This window comes from Rhinatrema bivittatum, chromosome 1 (assembly GCF_901001135.1).
Source record: "Rhinatrema bivittatum chromosome 1, aRhiBiv1.1, whole genome shotgun sequence".
Lineage (NCBI taxonomy): Eukaryota > Metazoa > Chordata > Amphibia > Gymnophiona > Rhinatrematidae > Rhinatrema > Rhinatrema bivittatum.
In genome coordinates, this window is record NC_042615.1 from 736,365,322 (window position 1) to 736,390,255 (window position 24,934).

Here is a 24,934-nt window from a genome sequence, read left to right on the forward strand (position 1 = left end):
TCCATGTCCTTGTTCCCTTCTCCCATATGGCATACTTTTCAGGGAAAGAACTCAGTAACCCATAATACAATGGGAACACTGAAAGGAGAGGATCATCTTGATAGTGGCTGAAAAGGATTGGTAAGTATTGCTTTGGGAAATTTTAAAACTCAAAACGTTTTGTAGAGAGGTAAACTATTGGAATATATCCTTTAGTTTGTGTGTTGTTTTTTTTTATAAAAAGCAAGTCAAAAGGTAGGAAATAGCTTACAGTGTTGCACTGGAGGTGGACCCTTGGCCTGGTGCAGGATTGGTCCGGCCCTCTGAGGGATCCCAGAGGCCACCTGCCACCAGGAGGTGGAGCACACAAGGAGATAGAGGCTGACAGGAACTTCACCAATAATGGACCTGGGGCTCCACTGGTTGAGCCCTTAGATTCCCGGACTGCCTGGGCTTAGGCGGGCCTCTGGGGATCTCCCGGAGAGATGACAGAGAGGTGTGCCCACCAAGAGAAGAGGTGCGCGGCTGTCAGTAAACAGGCGAGCTAGAATGGAACCGAGAGTACCGGAGACCACTGGAACAAGGCAGGAACTGAAGGCCCTCCGGGTAGGATAGGCAGCACCTAGTGGTCCAGCTCGAAGAAGGCCATTGGTAGTGTAAAAGCAGGCAGGCCTGGTGATCACGGGAGTAGCAAAGAGAATGTCCGAATGGAGCGCAAAGGTCAAAGCCAGGGTATCCGTCAAAGAATGGTCAGCCAAAGTGAGGGTCAGTTCCAGGTTTCAGTCCGAGCATAGTCAAAGTTGAGCAGAGGTCAGTTCCAGGTATCAGACCAAGCGTGGTGAAAGGCAAGCAGAGGTCAGTTCAAAGGATCAGTCCGAACGTGGTCAAAGGCCAGCCGAGGTCAGTACCGGGTATCAGTCTGAGAAGGTACTACCTGGGTAGCAAGACGAGGAACAGGACTCAGGAACGAAGGGACTCAGGAACAGACGCTGGAGCACAGGAAGGACCACGGAAACACAGGAGCAAATCAGGAACACTGGAACAGGCACAGGAATACTGGAACAGGCACAGGAACAAGGAACACGGAACATTGGAACAAGCACAGAAACAAGAAATGCAGGAACACTGGAACAAGCACAGGAACAAGGAATGCAGGAACACTGGAACAAGCACAGGAATGAGAACGGAAAACTAGCTCACACAGAGGTGATGACCCGATTGCCAAAGCGAGGGACTGAGTAGCGGGCCTTCGCTTAAATACTAGAGCTAGGTGATGGTTTCCCACCCCTGGCCCTTTAAAGGGACAGGCGGTCCACACGCGTGTGCCTAGGGGTGGACCCGATGCCGAGGAGGATGCTGAGCCCCGTCATGAGGAGAGCTGGGAGGTAGAAGGTCCCAAAGGGCCTGGGGATGCCACCACATGGTGTCGTGGACACAGGGAACTGGCTACAGCAGCAGAAGAGGTCGGACTGGGCCCCGCTGGACCGTCAGCGAGGTGATCAGGCCCGGGCGAGGGCCTAGCGTGGCCGGGATGCGCAACAGAGTTTGTGCATTTGTTATAAAAAGCAAGCTAAAAGATGGGAAATAACTTAGAATTTGTGTGTGTGTTTGTCTTCCCTCCCTCAAACTCTTTTCACACTCGCCCCTGACTAATCCTTTGATTTTTAGGCAGGACACACTTTCACATTAAAAATTATTCAGCTTTTTATCTAAAATACAGGATCGCCCTAGGCCTTATCAAGAGTTTAATTATCCTGTTGCAGATCACTACCAGATTAATAGTGAATATACCAATAAATGTAAGTACTCTTATTTACACATTCCAACTCCCATAGCAACCTAAACTTAACTAAGAACTCAACAAAATTAAGATGAAGGCAGCAATCTAACCACAAGAGGGGGGCATTCTGGTCTTCTGCATCAAATGTAACATGTAAGATTTTTTTACCCACTGGTGAAAGGTTATATGAGTACACCCAGTGCAAAGAGCTCCTGGATCTCAGAGAATGAGCCTGATCTCTGGAGGCTAGAATGGCAGACCTGGAGGAGCTGAAGCAGAGAGTTTTATAGATGAGACCTTCAGGGACATAGTAGCTAAGTCCCAATTCCAGTCTGGCAACCTGGTCAGAGAGTATCAACCTGGTACAGCAGGAAGTGATCCTATAGCAAGGACCTGGTCTCCAGGTAATGCATTGTCCTCTCACACCAAGGATGTGCTCCCAGGGCTGATGCCCAGAATGGAAGGGTTAGGTCAGCTATCAAAGTTGGTGATTTGATTATTAAGAATGTAGAGAGCTGAATGGTGAGTGAGAGGATCACATGGTAACGAGCCTGCCTGGTGCAAAGGTGGTGGACCTCACACATCACCTACATAATATTTTGGACAGTGTTGGGGAGGAGCCAGCTGTAATTGTACATGTGGGCACCAATGACATAGGAAAATGTGGGAGAGAAGTTCTAAAAGCCAAATTTAGGCTCTTACATAGAAAGATAAAATTCAGAACCTCCAGGGTAACATTCTCTGAAATGCTCTCTGTTCCACGTGCAGGACCAAAAAAGCAGGTAGAGCTCTAAAGGCCCAGAGTATGGTTGAGACAATGGTGCAAGGAAGAGGGATTCAGTTTTGTAAGGAACTGGGGAACCTTTTGGGGAAGGGTGAGTCTTTTCCATCAAGCCCAGTATCCTCTTTTCAACAGTAGCCTATCCAGGTCATAAGTACCTGGCAGAATCCCAAGGGGATTCCATGCTTTTTATCCCAAGGATAAGATGTGGATGTCTGTAACTTCACCTTAATAATTGTTTATAGACTTTTCCTCCAGGAACGTGTCCAAACCTTTTTCAAATGCAGCTACATTAATAGCTTTCATCACATCCTCTGCCAATGAATTCCAGAGCTTAATTATGAATTGAGTAAAAAAAAAAAAATTATCTTATATTTTAAATGTATTGCCTAGTAACTTCATTGCATGTCCCTTACTCTTTGCACTATTTGAATGAATAAACAACTGATTTGCATTTACCCATTCTACTTGAATCATTATTTTATAGACCTCTATGATATCTCCCCTCAACTATTTCTTCTTCAGACTGCAGAGTCCTAACTTCTTTAGTCTTTCCTCATAGAGGAATCGATCTATCCCCTTTATCATTTTGATTTTCATTCTCTGTACCTTTTCTAATTCTGCTATACCTTTCTTGAGATGTGGTGACCAGAACTGCAGTCAATACTCAAAATAAGGTCACACACAATACTCAAAATGAGGTTGATACAGAGGCATTATGATATTCTGTTATATTCTTCTTTCCTTTCATAATTCCTAGCATTCTATTTGCTTTCTTGGCTGCTGCTCCGCACTGAACAGAAGATTTCAACATATTATCAACAATGATGCCTAGATCCTTTTCCTGAATGATGACTCCTAAAGTGGAAGTTTAAATTTTACTCTTCTCTAAGTGCATCATTTTGCACTTGTCCACATTGAATTTCATTTCCAATTTCCATGCCCAGTCCCCCAGTTTTGTAAGGTACACTTGCAATTTCTCACAGTTCTGTTGTGATTTAACAACTTTGAATAATTTTGTGTCATCAGCAAATTCGATCACCTCATGCATTGCTCCCATTTCCAAGTCATTTTTAAATATATTGAAAAGCAGTGCTCCCAAAATAGATTCTTGGGGCACTCCATTATTCACCTTTCTCCATTGGGAAAACTGACCATTTAGCCCTAATCTCTGTTTTCTATCTTTTAACCATTTCATAATCCACAATACAACCTGCCACCTAACCCATGACTTTTTAACTTCCTAAGAAGTCTCTCATGAGGGACTTTGTCAAATGCTTTCTGGAATTATAGATGCACTATATCAACTGACTCACCTTTATCCACATGTTTATTTATGCCCTCAAACAAATGTAGCAGATTGGTGAGGCAAGACTTCCCTTGGCTAAACCATGTTAGCTTTGACACATTAAACTGGGCCTATATGTTCAGCAATTTTGTTTTTTATGATACGGTCTATCATTTTACCTGGCACAAATGTCAGACTCACTGTTCTGTAGTTTCCTGGACCATTCTTTGATCCCCTTTTAAAAATTGGTGTTACTTGGCAACTCTCCAGTCTTCAGATACCATGGATGATTTTAATGATAGTTTATAAAATACTAATAGTAGGTCCACAATTTCATTTTTTTAATTCTTTCAACACTCTGTGATGTATACCTTCTGATCCAGGTGATTTGCTGCTGTTAGTTTGTCAATTTGCCCTATTACATCATACAGGTACACTGAGATTTGTTTTAGTTCTTCTGAACCATTACTTTTGAATATCATGTCTGGCATGGGTATCTCTCTTACATCTTTCTCAGTGAAGACCGAAGCAAAGAATTCATTTAGGCTCTTTGCTATAGCTTTATCATTACTAAGTTCCCCTTTTCCCCCTTAATCATCTAAAGGTCCAACTGACCCCCTTGCAGGCTTTTCACTTCAAATGTAATTGAAAATGTTTTATTGTAAGTTTTTGCTTCCACAGCAAGCTTTTTTTCAAATTCTTTATTTGCCTTCCTTATCAATGCTTTGCATCTAACTTGCTAGTGCTCATGCTGTTTCCTGTTTTCTTCATTCGGATTCCTTTTCCATTTCTTCAAAGCGCTTCCTTTAGCTATTATACCCCCTCTCACCTCACCTTTTAATCATGCCTGTAGTCATTTAACTTTCCTTCCACCTTTTCTAAAGTGTGGAATACATCTTGGCTGGGCTTCCAAGATGGTATTTTTAAATAATGTCCATGCCTGATGTAAACATAACTTTTGTAGCTGCTTCTTTAATGTTTTTCCTAATCGTTTTCCTCATTTTGTCATCATCACCCTTCTGAAAGTTAAATGCTATCATAGTAGATTTTCTCATGGCCTTCTTCCATTTGTTGTGATCACTTTTTAAGTAGCTCTAATATTGTTACCTATCGCACTAAATCCTGTGTTCCACTAAGGACTAGGTCTAAAATAGTTTCCTAGGGATGTGAATCGTGTCCTCGATCGTCTTAACGATCGATTTCGGCTGGGAGGGGGAGGGAATCGTATTGTTGCCGTTTGGGGGGGTAAAATATCGTGAAAAATCGTTAAAAATCGTTAAAAATCGAAAAATCGAAAAATCGAAAAACCGGCACATTAAAACCCCCTAAAACCCACCCCCGACCCTTTAAATTAAATCCCCCACCAAATAACTTAAATAACCTGCGGGTCCAGCGGCGGTCCGGATCGGCAGCGGTCCGGAACGGGCTCCTGCTCTGAATCTTGTCGTCTTCAGCCGGCGCCATTTTCCAAAATGGCGCCGAAAATGGCGGCGGCCATAGACGAAAAAGATTGGACGGCAGGAGGTCCTTCCGGACCCCCGCTGGACTTTTGGCAAGTCTCGTGGGGGTCAGGAGGCCCCCCACAAGCTGGCCAAAAGTTCCTGGAGGTCCAGCGGGGGTCAGGGAGCGATTTCCCGCCGCGAATCGTTTTCGTACGGAAAATGGCGCCGGCAGGAGATCGACTGCAGGAGGTCGTTCAGCGAGGCGCCGGAACCCTCACTGAACGACCTCCTGCAGTCGATCTCCTGCCGGTGCCATTTTCCGTACGAAAACGATTCGCGGCGGGAAATCGCTCCCTGACCCCCGCTGGACCTCCAGGAACTTTTGGCCAGCTTGTGGGGGGCCTCCTGACCCCCACGAGACTTGCCAAAAGTCCAGCGGGGGTCCGGAAGGACCTCCTGCCGTCCAATCTTTTTCGTCTATGGCCGCCGCCATTTTCGGCGCCATTTTGGAAAATGGCGCCGGCTGAAGACGACAAGATTCAGAGCAGGAGCCCGTTCTGGACCGCTGCCGTTCCGGACCGCCGCTGGACCCGCAGGTTATTTAAGTTATTTGGGGGGGGGTTCGGGAGGGTGGGGGATTTAATTTAAAGGGTCGGGGGTGGGTTTTAGGGGGTTTTAGTGTGCCGGCTCACGATTCTAACGATTTATAACGATAAATCGTTAGAATCTGTATTGTATTGTGTTCCATAACGGTTTAAGACGATATTAAAATTATCGGACGATAATTTTAATCGTCCTAAAACGATTCACATCCCTATAGTTTCCTCACTTGTTTCTTGTACCAGCTGATCCATGAAGTAGTCATTTATTTCATGTAGGAACTTTCCCTCTTCTGCATGTCCTTAGCTGACATTCACCTAGTCAATACTGGGGTAATTGAAATCACCCATTAATACTGTGCTGCTGATTTTGTTAGATTTCCAAATTTCTTTTAGCATTTCATTGTCTGTTTGTTCATTCTGGCCAGGAGGACAGTAATACACCCCTACTATGATTTCATTCCCCATTTCACCTAGAATTTCTATCCATAAAGATTCTACATTGCATTTTTTTCCTACTGAACTTTCAACCTGTTTGACTCAATGCCCTCTATAATATAAAATTACACACCTCCACCAATTTGTTCCATCCTATCATTTCAATATAATTTGTACCCTGGTAACACAGTGTCACATTGGTTGTCCTACTTCCATCAGATCTCTGAGATGCCAATTATATCTACCTCTTCATGCAGTGCTATACATTTTAACTCTCCCAACTTATTTTTAGACTTCTAGCATTTGCATGCAAGGATTTCAAATTTGTTTTTCATTTGAATTACCAACCTGCTTATCAGTTAACAGAGCTAATTTGGAATCTTTCTGCTCTATCTGCTCTTCACTAGAAGGCATCTAGTTCACTTTAGCATTTATAGCAACCTCTCTTCTAGGATACCTTAAATGTCCTGTTCTCTTAGTATGCTTCAAAGATACATCATTCCAAATCATGCGCATTTGAGCAACTGTCAGCTTTCCCCCATCTTCTAGTTTAAAAGCTACCATCTCCTTTTTAAAACTTCGTGCCAGCAGCCTGGTTCCATGCTGGTTAAGTTAGAGCCCATTTTTTCAGAAAAGGCTTTCCCCCTTCCCCAAATTGATGCTCAGTTCCTAACAAACCTAAAACCCTCTTCCCTGCAGCATCATCTCATCCATGCATTGAGACTCTGGAGCTCTGCTTCCCTCTGGTGTCCTACAAGTGGAATGAGGAGCATTTCTGAGAATGCTACCCTGGAGGTTCTGTATGTAAATTTTCTACCTAAAATCTTAAATTTGAATTCCAGAACCTTCCTCCTACATTTTCCTATGACATTGGTACCCTCAGGTACCACGACAGCCAGTTCCTGCCCAGCACTATCTAAAATCCTATCTATATGACACTTGAGGTTCACCACCTTCACACCAGACAGGCAAGTTACCAAGCGATCCTCTCGTCTATCAGCCATCCAGGTATAGACCTTCCTAATAATTGAATCACCAACTACAACCACCACCTTAACCATTCTCTCCTGGGCACATGCCCCTGGAGATGTTTCATCAGTGCAAGAGGATAACTACATCACCTTGAGCGCAGATCCTAGCTATGGGATTGCTTCCTGCCTCACCAAGTTGATGCTCTCCTTCCAAGTGACCTCTCTCCTCCAAGGCAGCATAGGGGCTGCCAGATTTAAGGTAGGATTTCTCTACTATGTCCCTGAAGAACTCCTCTATATATCTCTCTGTCTCCCTTTGCTCCACTAGGTCTACCACTCTAGCCTTCAGAGACTGAATTTGTTCTCTGAGGGATAGGAGCTTTTGCATCTAGTGCACACATACAACTTCTTGCCATCTGAGAGATACTCATATATGTGGCATCTAGTACAAAAGACTAGAAAGCTTCCCTCTCACTGTTGGACTACTGTCTTCATCTTAATTTTGTTGATTTGTTATCAAGTTAAAATTTCTAAAGGAATAAGAATATAAAGCTAATATAAAGTACTTTTAGTCTATTGATTTATTTTATATTTGTTTGTCAGTGACCTTCAAAACACTACAATAAATCTACATATAACTACCTAGTTTCCCACATTATTGACTCTTGATTTAAACTGAATACTTTCTGCATAAAATCTGTAGTAAATTAATAGTAAGGAACATTGAGGTGCTTCTGGTCCTCTTTTGCTACAAGTAGTGCAGGGCTACAAGGGGAAGCTGGGCTGAGGAGTCTGAAGACTAGATTGCTCATGGTGACTTCTGGTGTCCTCTCCCATGGGCTGTTGGGTAATGTATACAGATGAACCTTCTGGTCCTCTTTTGCTTCACTGAACAAACTTCCTTCTAATGTCCAAGAGGCTATATTTTGGCAATCTTCCTCTACGAATGCAAAATACATTCCTTTATGCTCGATTATTGCAAAACCTTATTTCCTCAGGGGTAGATTTTATAAATTTGCGCGATTGTGTACTTTTGTTCACGCACCAGGCGCGAACAAAAGTACGCTGGATTTTATAAGATACGCGTGTAGCTGTGCGTATCTTATAAAATCAGGGGTCGGCGCGCGCAAGGGGGTGCACATTTGTGCAACCTGCGCACGCCGAGCCCAGCGCGCGCTGCCTGTTCCCTCCGAGGCCGCTCCGAAATCGGAGCGGCCTCGGAGGGAACTTTCCTTCGCCCTCCCCCACCTTCCCCTACCTAACCCCCCCCCCCCCCCCCCCCCCCCGGCCCTATCTAAACCCCCCTTACCTTTGTTGCTCGATTTACGCCTGCTAAAAGCAGATGTAAATCTGCGCGCGCCAGCAGGGCTGCTGGCGCGCCATCACCCGACCCGGGGGCTGGTCCGGAGGCCTCGACCACGCCCCTGGGCCGGCACCACACCCCCCGGGCCCGCCCCCGCAACGCCGCGTCATGCCCCTGAAACGCCGTGTCATTCCACGACGCCCCCAACACGCCCCCGACCCACCCCTTTTACGAAGCCCCGGGACTTACACGCATCCCAGGGCTCTACGCGCGCCAGCGGCCTATGCAGGGCATTTAAAATCCGCCCCTCAATGTTTTTTCATAAGTTCATTATCACTTACTCTGTAACATGGAAAAGGCAATTTTCAAAATTCATTTACCTGGGTAAATAGGCAGCCTGAAAAATTCCCACACTGTAGGCATATGAAAATAAATACAGTGATCAATAATACTTGTACTTTCACCTGTGCAAAGAGTAGGTAGGTTTGGAGGTGGGTTTAACTTAGGGAGAGGGAGGCAGCAATGCCTGTAGTTTTGCATTTCTAAAACTGTGAGTGCTGTTTTAAAGTGAAAAAGCACTTGTAGAAAAAAGCAGGTGCAAACCTCTGCAGGTTCTTTTTCCCTAGACAATTTTCAAAGGAACACTTGCATATACATTCCCTTGGAAGACTGGCAAAAAGTACATCTAAACTTTGCAGCCTATCTGGGCACTTTAGAAAATTGCCCCCTTTCGCATTTGTCATAATTTTATTGTAAGCTGCTCTTGGCAGGACACCATGGAAATAAATAAATGTACGCTTACATACATAAATAATATTTTATGAATATAAACAGGTCAAAACACTCTGCTCATTTTGAGATTTAGGTCTCAATTCACCACCAGTTAGAAAAATGAATGGACCAAAGATATTGGCTGTCTCAGATGAATATGTTCATTTGTATCCTTTACTCAAAATAAAGAAACCAGTAGCTCAGTGGCAGTGCTGTGCATTGCCATGCAGAGGACCTGGCTTTGATACCAAGGTCATGTCTGCTGCTTCCTTAGCTGGCTATGGCTTGGATGCCATAGAGGCAGTGTTCACAGCCCCTAGGTAGAGAAAGTCCCAGCAATCATGCAGCAGCTTCGACCAGTGCTGAATTTACAGTCCTTGATTGCAGGGTTCCAAAAAGAACTTTGGTGCTTGACTGCTGACTGAGGACTGCCGCTCTGATGTGATGACTGAGGAAGGTGAGTTGGGTGGGGAATATAAAACGGGATCATTCCTTAGGTCATTGTCCAAAATTCTAGCTCTAGTTCTGCTGACTGAGCTAGAAGCCCAAAAGGGAACTGTAGAAAAAATTCCAGAGCCAAGTGAAAAAAAGGCTACTACGAGATGCCAAGCACCTTATTAAATCAAAAAATCCCTTTTTACTTGGGATTTTAGGCTAACTCAATTGCTCTGGCAAATAAGAGATACTTTTCAGCCCGCATAAGAAAATTGGCAAAAAATACAAGTTTTTTGCATTAATTTTCAAAGCAAACATACACCTGCTATCTTGTGCATGTAAAAAATATGCCAAACTTTAGAAAATCCATAATATAAGCATAAGAGCAAACCACTCCCCAAGTCTGCAATTATATAAAAGGCCATTTCTGTGAATAAAACACCATTTTACCTGTGGAAATGCTTTTAAATATTACCCTCAAAATGTACAGTGTTTGCTCACACTTCATTTACCTCTCTGCCTTGTTCATGCATGCCCTGAAACACCTACATGGCCCTGCTTCATAAGAAATAATCGGTTAAAAAAAAACAGCATGACTGCATAGATAGTAAATGTCATATTTCCCATTAAAAAGTCTTTTTTATGCCTTAGCAAAGGTACAAAGCAAGATGAGCCACTGACAAGGGAAGCAACATCCATGAAAATGTTTTAAAAGACCTTATCTCATCTATGCACTCTACCTTAATCAATTCACAGCTGTTCTACCCATAAAGATACAACACAAGTTTAATTTGCATTTGATTTGCCTTTCTTTTACACAGATTACCCAATATTCTGCTTCTGTCCATCCAACCATAGTTTTATATAGAGAAAGCTGGGACAGGAAGAGGAAGGGCAGTAGGAATTGCATCCTTATACAGTAGTGGCAGATTTGGAATTCAAATCTTGAAATATAAAGATGGACCTTGAAGACAATGACAAAAGAAGAGTATTCTGAAGCTTGTGAATTCATTTTTTACAAAAAGTTAAAGGGCAAAATGGGTTGGAAAGCAGCATGGCTATAAAATTGAATTTGTATAATTGCAATTTGACAAGTTCTGAAATATTTGTATTTGAAGTTTAGTTTACATTGATGTTACATTTAATGCTGTAATGAGACCAGGATATCTTCTGTACTCAATAAATAGATTCTCCTAAAAGTTATAAACCTGCAAGAATCTGAAATAGTAGAAATTCTGCCAAGACTCTTTATTGTCACCATAGTAGACTGTGATTATTTTCTGTTAGCACACATGACATTAACACATATTAAAGGCACTACATTAGGGAATTTTCTCTGCCCTCCTGTACATATTCATTGTGCTCAGTTCTAAATTGTAACTTAACAATACTGGTTGGGTCCTAAAACTTCATTAGAAGTCCAGTTGACTAATCAGATTGGCCGATTTGCACTTTTCCGGTATCTAAACAAGAACTTCAGATGCCTATTTTCAGCTGATCCTTGAACATCTAAGTTCTCCAGCTCAACCTAGCCACACAAATTTGTAGCTGAAAGTTCAGCCAAGTCTAGGTGGACATAATTCAGCTGTCTAGATTTAGGCTTGCCTTTTTGGTGCTGGTGATATGCATCTACATTTAACCATGTATAACTGAAAATCCATGCAACAAAGTCAAGTGTCTCCCCACCTTTATCAAGCTAATTTTCTAAAGGGAAATTTCCATGAAGTATCCTTTTGAAAGTTTGGGGCTGGTGGGGATACCGGGTACAAATGTACCCATGGACTTTGCACCTGTGTTACAGAAGGTACAAAGTATTATTTCAAAGTCACACAGGGCTTTTAAAATGTAAATCCCTCATGCAATTTACTTTCACCAAGCCCTTTTCACCATGGGCAAAATTATACATGTTGTGAAACTATGCATGTACTTTTGGCAGCACTGTGAGTGGGGAGGGCTCATTTTCAAATGGATAGATTCATAATGTGGCTAGACTGCTTTGAAAATTGTTTTCCCGATTTCCCAGACACGGATAGACTGAAATAGGTTGTACTTGAGCTGATGTCATTCTCAACTCAATCAAACTGCAGCACATTGTTTAGAGGGAGGTATCTTCGAAGAATACCAATGAAGCAGGAGAGTTAGGGCATCCCAACAGAAAGGTTCCATTAAAAGCAAAAGCAGTCCATATGCCTATAAGTAGAGAATCACCTGAGCTAAAAGATTGCAAATTGTCCCTGTCAACTGAAAGGCAGACTGTTAATACAACAAAAACCACACTTTGAAATGTCTGTATGCCAATACCAGAAGTCTAAGAAGTAAGATGGGAGAGTTAGAGTGTATAGCAGCAAATGATGATATTGACATAATTGGCATCACAGAGACTTGGTGGAAGGAGGATAACTGATGGGATAGTGCTATACCAGGATACTGTTACGTGTGCCGCTCGCAGACCCGCGGCATGGTCCTCTCACCTTCTTACACAGACTCCAGCTCCTGGTTCCTCTTCACTGGCAGTGGTGGGCCGCCAGCTCTGACCTTGGGTCGTCTCCGGTGCCTCCAGCTCTGCCATGGTCCCCAGTGTTGCCAGCCCAAGATGCCGTTGCTTGTTGGGCCTCTCCGCGTGTCCCGTGGAGAGATGCCACCATCGGCGCCGCACCCCTCCCTAGGCGCACGCACGCATCGCTAATCCTTTTAAAGGGCCTGCAGTGGGAACCTGTCCGCAGCCCCAGATGTTGACGTCAGACTCCTCTGTGTATATAAGCTCTGGCCTCACTCCATAGCGCTGCCTTTGTAACAAGTTTCCGAGTACTCGTTGCTGATAGAGAATCCTCTCTATTTTGTGTTCCTGACTCCCGTGGTTCCCAGTTCCTGTCTTCCTCGTTCCTGCCCTGTCTATGTGTTGGACTGACTCTCTGGATTTTGACTGCTACGCCTGACTACTCTTCAGCCTATCTCCAGCCCCAGACCTCTGCTATGCCTGACTATGCCTGCCTACTCCATGCCCTGACCATTGCTTTGATTGACTATGCCTGCCTTCTCTGTGCCCTGACCATTGCCTTGACTGACAACGCTACAGACTTCTTCATGTCCAGAATTCTACATTGCTTGCCACGACCTCTGCTTTCCGCCAGTCCTGATCCAAGCCTGTCAGTGACGCCTCCTCTATCCTATTCCCTTTATGTGGACTTACAAGTTTCCGGCCTTTCTTTGCTTGAGCGCCTCCAGTTACTCTCCGTTCCATTGGCGCCCGAGTTCCTGTACCGAACCCAGTCCAGGGTAGGACCACGACACCTATAAACTGCTGTCTCTGGGCTGAACCACCTTTCTTCTCAAACCAACCTCGAGGCCCACCTAAGTCCTGCTGGCCCCGGCACCCAAAGGCTCAACCCTCGGGGAACGAGGGCTGGTATAGGTGAAGCTCCAGCGGCCTCTACCTTCAGCCTACTCCACCTGCCGATGGTAAGGACCCATAGGTCCATACCTATGTGTTGCATCAACCCCACCTCGGCCCAAGGGTCCACCTCCGACGCAACAGATACAAATTATATTGCAATGATATAGCGAAGCAACTTGGTGGTGGTGGGGGGGGGGGGGGGGCACTTTAGGTCCAGGATAGCATAGAATCCAACAGGATAATGTTCCTGCAAGAGACTGAATGCACAATAGAGTCTTTATGGGTAGAAATCCCATGTGTATTGGGGAAGAGTATAGTGATAGTATACTACTGTACACCCCGCCAAAATGATCAGACAGGCAATGAAATGTTAAGAGAATTTAGGGAAGCTAACCAAATTTGTAGTACATTAATATTTGAAAGAAGGGATCAAATATCCAAAAAATTATGAACTCCGGTAGACAAAGAAATACTTGTGAAAAGGTGTCAGCAAACCTGACAGTGTGTCATGCATCACAATGCTAAGACTACCCAGACCAATCAATCAACCACCTTTTTAACCAAATGTTAGACACATTTTTTAAGTCCTTTCTTTTAAAATAATTAAAAGCAAAAAACAGTCCCAAGTGTTAACAAAGTAATAAACCCAACTTGGCCGGTTTTTCTCTAAAAAGCTTCTTCAGGGGTAAATTGGGTTTATAGGTCCACTTCAACTGTTAAATAGAAAATATAACATTAAATTTCAGAAACTTGTCAATGTCAAGTGAATATCAAAAAAATAATTATCTTGTAATCGGAGGTACCATTTTTTGTGGGACATCTTGCCTCAATGGGAACTCATAGAGTAACACTGAAGCCACAGATTCAACACTTATATGGCACTTAGAAAAGTCATAATAAACACTTCACCTGCAGTAATCAAAAAAGCATGTTAGTAATGACAGAATGACATCTACCATCAACCTACAAAAATACTAAGATCTACCACAGTATTCAATCCCAGTAGCACAACTGATTGCAGTCTGGAGATCTACCTTTGCTCAAGTTTTAAAAGTTCATGGTTCAAGTCCCCACCTCACCAATGAGCAAATAGTTGATCTATGACACAGAACCACAAATCATTAAATATATGAGATTTAGCATCACAATGGGCCACAAGAAGCTCATTCAAACAATGATGTTGCTAATTAAATTTCTGTTCAATCATGTGGGTTTTAAGTGCAGAGGAGGGTAACCAAAAAGATAAGTAGCATGGAACGGCTGCCCTATGAGGAAACCATTCCATGTCACTTATTGGTTATTTAACCTCTCAGATAATAGGACTAGGGGGCACTCCATGAAGTTAGCAAGTAGCTCATTTAAAACAAATTGAAGAAAATTCTTTTTCATTCAGCATATAGTTAAGCTCTGGAATTCATTGCCAGAACATGTGGTTACAACAGTTAGTGTAACTGGGTTTCAAAAAGGTTTGGATAAGTTCCTAGAGGAAATATCCATAAACTGCTATTAATTAATAAGCAATAGTTGCTTGAGATTTATTTAATATTTGGTACTTGCCAGGTACTTGTGACTTGAATTGGCCACTGTTGGAAACAGGATACTGGGCTTGATGGACCCTTGGTCTGACCCAGTATGGCATATCTTATGTTCTTATGACTACATTTAGTTGGCAATAGGAATGTGCATTCATTTGAAACAAATGAGTAAAATATACAAATATGCCCATATTTGTTTCATTCGTGGCCTCCAGAAACAAATGGATGGGTCCCATGAATGAAACAAATAATCTTCATCCTATTCATTGATGTTTCCCATTTATTTCTATTGTAGAGGTACTCTGCAGAGATTTTATGATAAATATACCTGTAAAAGATATATCCCTAATCAGTGAAGCACAGAGGAACAATATAGAAGGCAAGCCACAGTATAAGTCATTATTTTGAAGTAATGTATTGCATTCTGCTTCGTATTAAATGTAGTATTTGCAAAGCAAAGGCAATATGAAGAAGAAATTTCTAGAAATGGCTAGTAAGAAGCTTGTTAACACTCAATGTACTGAAAAGTAGAATAAAGTTCAGGAATATGGGGAGATAAGCTGCAGCCAGCTTTGCTCTAAGCTCATATATTTATATATTAAAGATAAGAAAATGTGTATGTTGAAATTGTGGACCCTTAGACTGAAGTGGAGTTGGCACAACCTGCAGGAAGGAGCACTGTAGATCCTCACCGTCAGCAGGAGGAGTCAGACGAGGCAGAGGCCCAATTGAAGCTTTGCTTATACTAGCTCAGGTTCCCCTCAGGATAAGCCTGTGAGTGCCGGGGCTGGCAGATCTTAGGTGGGGGCTTCTGCTGATGGTTGGAAATTCCTTAGAGGTTGCTGGATAGTACAGGCAAATCAGAATGCAGGCAATCATCAGTGGCAGGCAGCATTCGAGGATGTCCAGAAGCCAGGCCAAGGTTAATACCGGGAATCTGTCCATAGGGAAAGGCAGGATGGAGAGGAAGGACAGGAGGGCAAGGAGCAACATGGGAGGAAAGGCACACTGAAGAAATTAAGACCTGAAGTAGCAACCACTGGGACTGATGGGACAGACAAGGACCACTGCAGTGGGAGATGAAGACACTGGTACTGAATACTCAGGAACTGAAGACAAGGACTCAGGAGCTGAAGGATGCAGGGACAGAAACACAGAGGCAACACAGGCTACTCAGGCAGTAGCAAAACCTGTTGCTGAGCTGTCAGTGGGGCATCTTCAGGGGCCTTTTATAAGCCAGAGGAGTGAAATCATCCGGAGGTATCCTCAGCTCCTTCCTGCCACGAGCCCTTTAAAGTTAGTGATGTTGGGGGTGCTTGCACACCTTAGGAATGAGGCCAGAGGATGTTGGCAGCATCCTGCCACAAGGGATGTTGGTGGAACCCTGCCATGCTGGTGAGTGGCACTGGGCTGCAAGAAGGCTGACAGGCCAGCCACATGGGGAAGCAAAGGGCGAGATCTGCCTCATGAGGTAAGTGCGGCGGTTTGCAGGGGTAGCCCGCAGACCACCAACCACAATAGTGTATTAGCCACTTGTAGAAATGTTACTCATCATCAATCACTTAAAAAAATGCTTTACTTATTAAGTAGCTATTTCACTGTTGAATGGTTGAGAGGTGTCGAACTATTTAATCCAATGAATCAATAAGCGATTCCTGAGAGACTTTTGCTCCTGTTCATCTTGCATGGTAAACGTATAGCAACTCTTCATAAGATCGTATTTGCTTTTTTAATAAAAAAAAAAAAAAGACTTTTATCTTATAGCTGTTCTGTATTAAGAGTATATTTAATAGCCTTCATCACTATGACCCATTGAAATCTATAACTGAATACTACTGAGAAAAAAAGAACCAATTGGTAACTATAGCAACGAACTCTTGTTTTTGTAACCTCAACAACTTCTCAGAACCTTGTCAGAGCATGTTATAAAATAGCCTGACAGCGCACATGTGCACTCGATTTTCAGTGGGCGCACACCTGTGCATGCAAATGTCACTTCTACAGTGTAAGTGGGGGAATTTTTAAAGGCACATGCACCAATGCCATTGCCCATTTTCCCAGTTCAATCCCAGTTCACCCAGTTAAAGGATATGACTTCCAAACCCCCACAGTTTAATAGCCTCTCTTTCCCCCTGTTAGCTCCAACCTTTACAACCCGGCTTATCTGCCTAGAATTCTTTGTTTTGCAACTTACAAGTCATCCATAGCAGAAGTAAACTCACACAGCAGGAGACCCTGGTGCACACCAGTGTGCGTAACTATTTACACACACACTTTAGGTTGCAATCCCGGAAGTCCATGCCCCACCCATGCCCCACTCACACCCCACCCTTTTTAAAAAAATTTTCTTTTGTGCCTGCAACGGCAAGTATACATGTATCTGGCTGGCTTTTAAAATCCACGCAGTACGCGCTGGCCAACATATTTGCAGATCCTCTAATTGATGCGTGCATCAGCCTTTTAAAATTCACCTTTAAGCAGGCAACTTGATGCTCACAAATAACAGGTTTAAATCTGAGATGGCAAAATTTAATCTGCTCAGATTCATCTGGATATTCAGCCACATTTTCATCCAGACAAATACAGCTGAATATCCAGAATGACTTGTGCAGTTAACTTTGTCCAGTGATATCTGACTGAAAACTAATCTCAGCGTGACTATCGCTGATTAGCAATATACATTTGTTTGAAATTACATAGACAATGTCAACAACATTTCCTATATCATTTCATGTAATTTCCAAAATGAAATGACAGAAAAAAACCCCATGAAATTTCATGTTTTTCTTTATATCATTTTTAGTGTGCATTATTCAGAAGTTAACTGCACAAGTCATTCTGGATCTTCAGCTGTATTTGTGCAGATAGTGCACAAATACAGGTTACAGATTGCTAGGTTACAGATACGTGCACACTATTTCTGTAACCTAAAAATAAAAAAAACTTGTGAAAAGTCCTAAATAACATGGAAATTTGCCCCAAATGGCATGAAATGAAACAAGCCAATATTGTTTGGCCTGCACACCCCTATCGCTTATTAGCTAAGCAAAATGAGTCATACACATAGAGAAATGATGTAGCTAAGGTATTCTAGAGGACATTTTGAAAATGTATGGGTTGTTTGCAGGTCTGTGCAGCTGCAAGCTAATTTTCAAAAGGTAACTCTCTACAGAGTTTCCCTGTGAAAATTCAGGTTAACCAATGGCATAGATACAAAAGAACCCATGGATTCTGCACATACGTTCACACAGATGCAAACTACATGCAGGAAACTACACGAGGGGAATATAAAATGAAATCTTGGCTCATTGCTTCTCTTTCCCACCCTAACTTTGTCCCCCACACTATTCAACCCCTTTTCAATGCAGATAAAAATGTATGTAATATTAATTTACAGTATATAAAATATAATCGATGACTAGGAGTCCAAGTTCAAGAGACCACATTCTTTACTGACTTAGGGGTAATTTGCAAAAGGATTTACATACCTAAAACTGGACTGTACATGTGTAAATGCACTTTACGCATGTAAGTATAGACTTTTGAAAATTGCTGCAATGTATGCTATTGAATTAGCAATAGGTTTTATCCTCATTAAGTGCTCTTAATGCGAGTAAATGGGCTTTGAGAATTGCTACAATGGTATGTATTATTCACCTGAAAGGGTTTCTTAGAAAATGGTCAAGCAGATGTTGTATTATACCAGTCCCAAGGTTAATTATCTTACTGGATAGGGAAGAGAAAAAAAATAAAACCTTGAACTTTCCTTCTGTATTCAACAGTCATCTCCCTCATATTGGCCTTTGGGAAATCAAGAAAACAGTCTCTAGGTAATCACATTTCTTCGAACTGAAATCCTAAAATGAGTATGGTCTGGCACACTCAGTAGCGATTCCAACTTGCTAAAATGCATTCCAGGTAACAAAATATAGCCAGATTTATTGCAGATGTAAAGCCATAGCCTCTAAATAAGGAGAAGGCACACAACACAGTAAGGACAGAAAACCAAAACCTCCTGCTTAGAACAGAGAGATCATCTACTGGCAAAACCAGTAGAGGTTACTACAATAGAAATTGCCACTTACTATCTATGTTAGTATCATAGATGAGATCTTCCATGGTTAGATTCCCTTGGTAGTTGTTACCATGATCCTCCCAGAGGTATTGTCGAGAAAGTAGGCAAAGGGACAGATTTTAAAAACCTTACGCACGTAAATCCAGGACGATTTATGCGCGTAGGGGGGTTACACGCGCCGGGCCTATTTTCCAAAGGCCCAGCGGGATGCGTGTAAGTCCCGGGGCTTGAAAAAATGGGCGGTCTGGGGATGGAGTGGGGGTGGGGCGGAGAGGTCCAGGGGCGTGGCTAGAGGTCTCTGCAAGGCTGCTGGGCTGGTGGATCACACACCGGCAGTCGGCCGGTGCATGCAAGTTACGCCTGCCTCTGGCAGGCGTAACTTCTGAGACAAAGGTATAGGGGGGTTTTGGGCTAGGGGCGGGACAAATAGGGGAAAGGAAGGGAAAGGTGGGGGGGGAAAGAAAGTTCCCTCCGATGCTGCTTCGATTTCGGAGCAGCCTCAGAGGGAATGGGGAAAGCCAGCTGGTCTCTCCAAGGGCTTGGCGCACACAAGGTGCATTAGTGTGCACCCCCTTGCGCGTGCCGACCCCTGATTTTATAACATGCGCGTGGCTGTACACACATGTTATAAAATTGGGCGTAGGTTTTAAAATCTGCCCCAAAATGCCTAGAAGCAGACTATTGTAATCTCACAGGGCATTGAGAAGCTTAAAAAACAATATGATAGTCGGCTCAGGTAGAATTAGACCTGTGATCCGGAGACACACACTGTATCAAGTGCAACAAGTACAAAATGCCTTCTCTGTATTAAATACTGAAGAAGTTCTTGAGAAAAAGATTGAAATGTTATCTGAAAAGAGAGAAGAAACCCAATGCATACAGAAATTCCAGATCAGAATCCAAAGAAAAAAGCTCACTGTGATGGATGACTGCCATCAGAGGCACTAATCCTTTCCCTTGCACAAATGCAGAGGGAAAAGTGGATAACAAAACTCAACTAAAGAGGTCACAAAAGGAGTCCAGAAACAGCAGTAACCTGAATGAAGAAAGATGGAAAGCTATGAGCACAAATGCTCGTAGTTTGGGCAATAAAATCCCAGATCTGCAAGCCCTAATGGTGGAGGCGGACTTGGACATTGTTGCTGTCACGGAAACGTGGTTTACGGAATCTCATGACTGGGATACGGGAATACCAGGCTATAACTTGTTAAGGAAAGACAGAGAGGACAGGAAAGGGGGAGGAGTGTCTTTTTATGTCAGAAACAATATCCAAGCATCGGAGCTGCAAGGAAGATGGGGCAATGAAGAAGCACTATGGGCCAACCTAAAAAAAGATGGGACATCCATTTTTATTGGAGTGGTTTCCAGGCCTCCAAACCAAAAAGAAGAGCTGGACAGAGATCTGGTTGAAGACATCCAAAAGATGGCAAAGAAGGGAGAAGTGGTGATCGTTGGAGACTTTAATATGCCAGATGTAGACTGGAGAATCCCATCTGCAGAATCTAATAATAGTAGAGAAATAGTGGATGCCCTGCAAGTAGATTTGTTCAAACAAATGGTTATGGAACCCACGAGAGAAGGAGCTATACTTGACTTAGTGCTCACTAATGGAAACATCTCTGATGTCCAGGTGGGCGCCCACCTCAGCACCAGTGATCATCAAACGGTATGGTTTAATTTCACAAAAAAGATACAGAAAAGAAGCACAAAAACCCGAGTTTTGCAGTTCAAAAACACAAACTTTGATGAAATGGGGAAGTACCTGGATGAAGAACTAAAAGGCTGGGAGAATGTGAGAGATGTGGATCAACAGTGGACCAATCTAAAAGGAGCAATTGCCAAGTCAACTAATCTATATGTTAGAAAAGTAAAGAAAAGCAAAAGAAAAATGAAACCTATCTGGTTCTCAAAGGAGGTGGCTGAAAAAATAAAGGCTAAAAGAACAGTGTTCAAGAAATACAAAAATCCCAAAGGGAGGAGCACAAAGAAAAATATCTGGTAGAACTGAGGGAGACGAAGAAATTAATCAAGAGAGCAAAATGTCAAGCAGAAGAGAGGATTGCCAAGGAAGTAAAGAGAGGTGACAAAACTTTTTTCAGATACATCAGTGAAAAGAGAAAAGTTCGAAGTAGTATAGTGAAATTGAAAGACGGAAAGGATCAATGTGTGGAGAGAGACGAAGAAATGGCAGAAATATTAAACGAATACTTCTGTTCTGTGTTCACTAAGGAGGACCCTGGAGAAGGACCGTCCCTAGTTAACAAGATACTAGAGGGGAGTGGAGTAGATGTAACTCCATTTACAGTAGAAAATGTATGGGAGGAGCTGGAGAAACTGAAAGTGGACAAAGCCATGGGGCCTGATGAGGTTCATCCCAGGATACTGAGGGAGCTCAGAGATGTGCTGGTGGGTCCGCTGTGTGACCTGTTCAATAGATCCCTAGAAACAGGAGTAGTGCCGAGTGATTGGAGAAGAGCGGTGGTGGTCCCGCTTCACTAGAATGGGAACAGAGAAGAGGCTGGTAACTACAGACCGGTTAGCCTCACTTCGGTGGTGGGAAAAGTAATGGAGTCACTGTTGAAAGAGAGAATAGTGAACTATCTACAGTCGGGAGAATTGATGGACCAGAGGCAGCATGGATTCACCAGGGGAAGATCCTGTCAGACAAATCTGATTGACTTTTTTGACTGGGTAACCAAGGAATTGGATCAAGGAAGAGCGCTCGATGTCATCTACTTGGATTTCAGCAAAGCTTTTGAATAAAATGAGAAGCTTAGGAGTGAGTGCCAAGGTGGTGGCCTGGATTGCAAACTGGTTGATGGACAGAAGACAATGTGTGATGGTAAATGGAGCTCTCTCTGAAGAGAGGGAGGTTTTAAGTGGTGTACCATAGGGATCGGTGTTGGGCCGGTCCTGTTCAATATATTTGTGAGCGACATTGTGGACGGGATAGAAGGTAAGGTTTGTCTTTTTGCGGATGACACTAAGATCTGCAACAGAGTGGACACGCCTGAAGGAGTGGAAAGAATGAGACGGGATTTAAGGAAGCTGGAAGAGTGGTCGAAGATATGGCAGCTGAGATTCAATGCCAAGAAGTGCAGAGTCATGCATATGGGGAGTGGAAATCCGAATGAACTGTATTCGATGGGGGGAGAAGGGCTGATGTGCATGGAGCAGGAGAGAGACCTTGAGGTGATAGTGTCTAAAGATCTGAAGTCGGCGAAACAATGTGAAAAGGCGATAGCTAAATCCAGAAGAATGCTGGGCTGCAAAGAGAGAGGAATATCGAGTAAGAAAAGGGAAGTGATTATCCCCTTGTACAGGTCCTTGGTGAGGCCTCACCTGGAATACTGTGTTCAGTTCTGGAGACCATATCTCCGAAGAGACAGAGACAAGATGGAGGCGGTCCAGAGAAGGGCGACCAAAAGGTGGAAGGTCTTCATCGAATGACTTATGAGGAGAGATTAAGAATCTAAATATGTACACCCTGGAGGAAAGGAGGAGCAGAGGTGATATGATACAGACTTTCAGATACTTCAAAGGTTTTAATGATCCAAAGACAACAACATACCTTTTCCGTCGGAAACAAATCAGCAGAACCAGGGGTCATGATTTGAAGCTCCAGGGAGGAAGACTCTGAACCAATGTCAGGAAGTATTTCTTCACGGAGAGGGTGGTGGATGCCTGGAATGCCCTTCCAGAGGAAGTGGTGAAGACCAGAATTGTGAAAGACTTCAAAGGGGCGTGGGATAAACACTGTGGATCCATAAAGTCTACAGGACGTAAATGAATGTGGGGAAAAAAAAAGATTTGCATTCACAAAAAAGCAGGGAGTAGCTTGCTTTTTATGGCAGTTACTACCCCAAATCAAATAAGCCTGATTCTTCACTTTCAATGCATATCCAGCATAGCTCTCTGCTTCAACAGTAGGGGAGATAGTCTGATACTTCAAGCATATCCAGCATAGCTCTCTGCTTCAACGGCAGGGGAGAAAGTCTGATACTTCAAGCATATCCAGCATAGCTCTCTGCTTCAACGGCAGGGGAGAAAGTCGGACACTTCAAGCATATCCAGCATAGCTCTCTGCTTCAACGGCAGGGGAGAATGTTGGACACTCCAAGCATATCCAGCATAGCTCTCTGCTTCAATGGCAGGGGAGAAAGTCTTCAAGCATTTCCAGCATAGCTCTCTGCTTCAACGGCAGGGGAGAAAGACTGAAACTTCACTTTCAATGCATATCCAGCATAACTCTCTGCTTCAATGGCAGGGGGAATGAAGAAAAGTGGATCTATATACAGACAACCAACAAGGATTGAATTACATAGTCTGGGTAAACAAATAACGATGGGTGTAGCTTGCTTATTGCGGCGGTTACTACCCCTAACTAATTAAGCTAAATATTTCATTTACACAACGGCAGGGGGAATGAAGAAAAGTGGATCTATATACAGACAACCAACAAGGATTGAATTACATAGTCTGGGTAAACAAATAAGCATGGGTGTAGCTTGCTTATTGCGGCGGTTACTACCCCTAACTAATTAAGCTAGATATTTCATTTAGATGCAGCTTCAACACTGCTCTCTTCATTAATGGTGGGGGTGGAAGGGTAATAGAACCAAAAGGTTACTAAGAGCCAAGAGAAACAGATAAGTATGAGAAAAAAGAAGTGTGAAGCTTTCTGGGCAGACTGGATGAGCCGTTTGGTCTTCTTCAGCCGTCATTTCTATGTTTCTATGTTTCTCCTACCATTAAACAGTTTTAGGGCAGGCTCATTAGTAGCCTTCAGCAATTACACAACCTCCTTGAACAGCCTCCAATCCTAAAAAAGAAAAAAAAAATCAGCCCCACTCCTCATAACTGCATCACTTTACATTGACATATATGAGCAGAGGTGACATCACCAACTATCAAGAGCGCAACCTCTCATTCACATGTTGATTTACAAAATAGAACCCATTGGTTCAAGCAGGTAGAGATTGTGTCATCCAGGTAGAGTTTAAGGATTAACAATTTAGAACTAGTGCCACTTTTGGATGCACTGGTGGTAACAGGGAGCAGTATTTTCAAATGGGAAAGTCTAGCCAATTATGTTCTTATTAATGTGGCTATATGCCTTTGAAAATTGTCCTCTTGTAGCTTGGAGCAAGACTGGCATGGAATGCTTCATCATAGAGACAATTTTCTAACTGTCCACTTTGGGATGAAGTCTGAAATTACTTTATACCTACAGAATTTGCACAAATTTTCAAAAAGAAAGTAGGCATGTATTTTATACTTTGAAAACTCCCACAGGTTAATAGTACTCTCAGATATTTGTGCCTGTTTTTTGAGTGGATAAATTTTCTTTGAAAAATAATGCATACATTTATTTATTTTATTTTCTTAAAAAAAAAATATTGGTAGCCTGTCTAACTAACAGGGTCATTCTTTATTCTGTAATGTGCAGGTATCGTGCCAGTATTATTCTAATTAGGGGAAGGGAAGGAGTTTGGGCGGGATTTGGGCGAAGTTATCTCCCGGCACTGCTGTGGGCAATAATGTTTTTCATCACAGGAAATAACACCACCTTTTCCCGTGGCGCTATGTGGGCGAAAGTGTGAGGTGCGGCCACACCGTGGCAGGCAAAAACACACTGCCATGATGTGGCCAGCTGCCCACTATCGCCCCCCTCCCACCCCCCGCTGCTTTTTTTTCACGTTTAGTTATTCTGCTATAAATATAGCAGAATGATGAATCTAGGGGTATGACTGTAAGGAGATAGCATACATTTATTTATTTATTTGTTAAATGTATAGCTCGCCAATCCACAGAGCTCAGCGGTTTACAATATACATACACAATATTAAAAGAAACATAGCTCAGTACAGTACTGACCTGTAACATTTAAACAGACAGAATGAAAACATACATACAAGGTACAATGGTTTATTCTCAAACACATGTATCACAGTGGCCAAGCATGAAAGTGACCAAAAGGGTAGATTAGACTGGAATTGCAGAAGAAAACAGATAACTACATTCATAATAAACTGACAAACAATTCATAATAAGGCAGATAAATTGTTTTAAAAATACAATTTGCATGCATTATTTTCTAATCACGCCCAAAACATTCCAAAGAATGCCTTCCCTAAATGCAG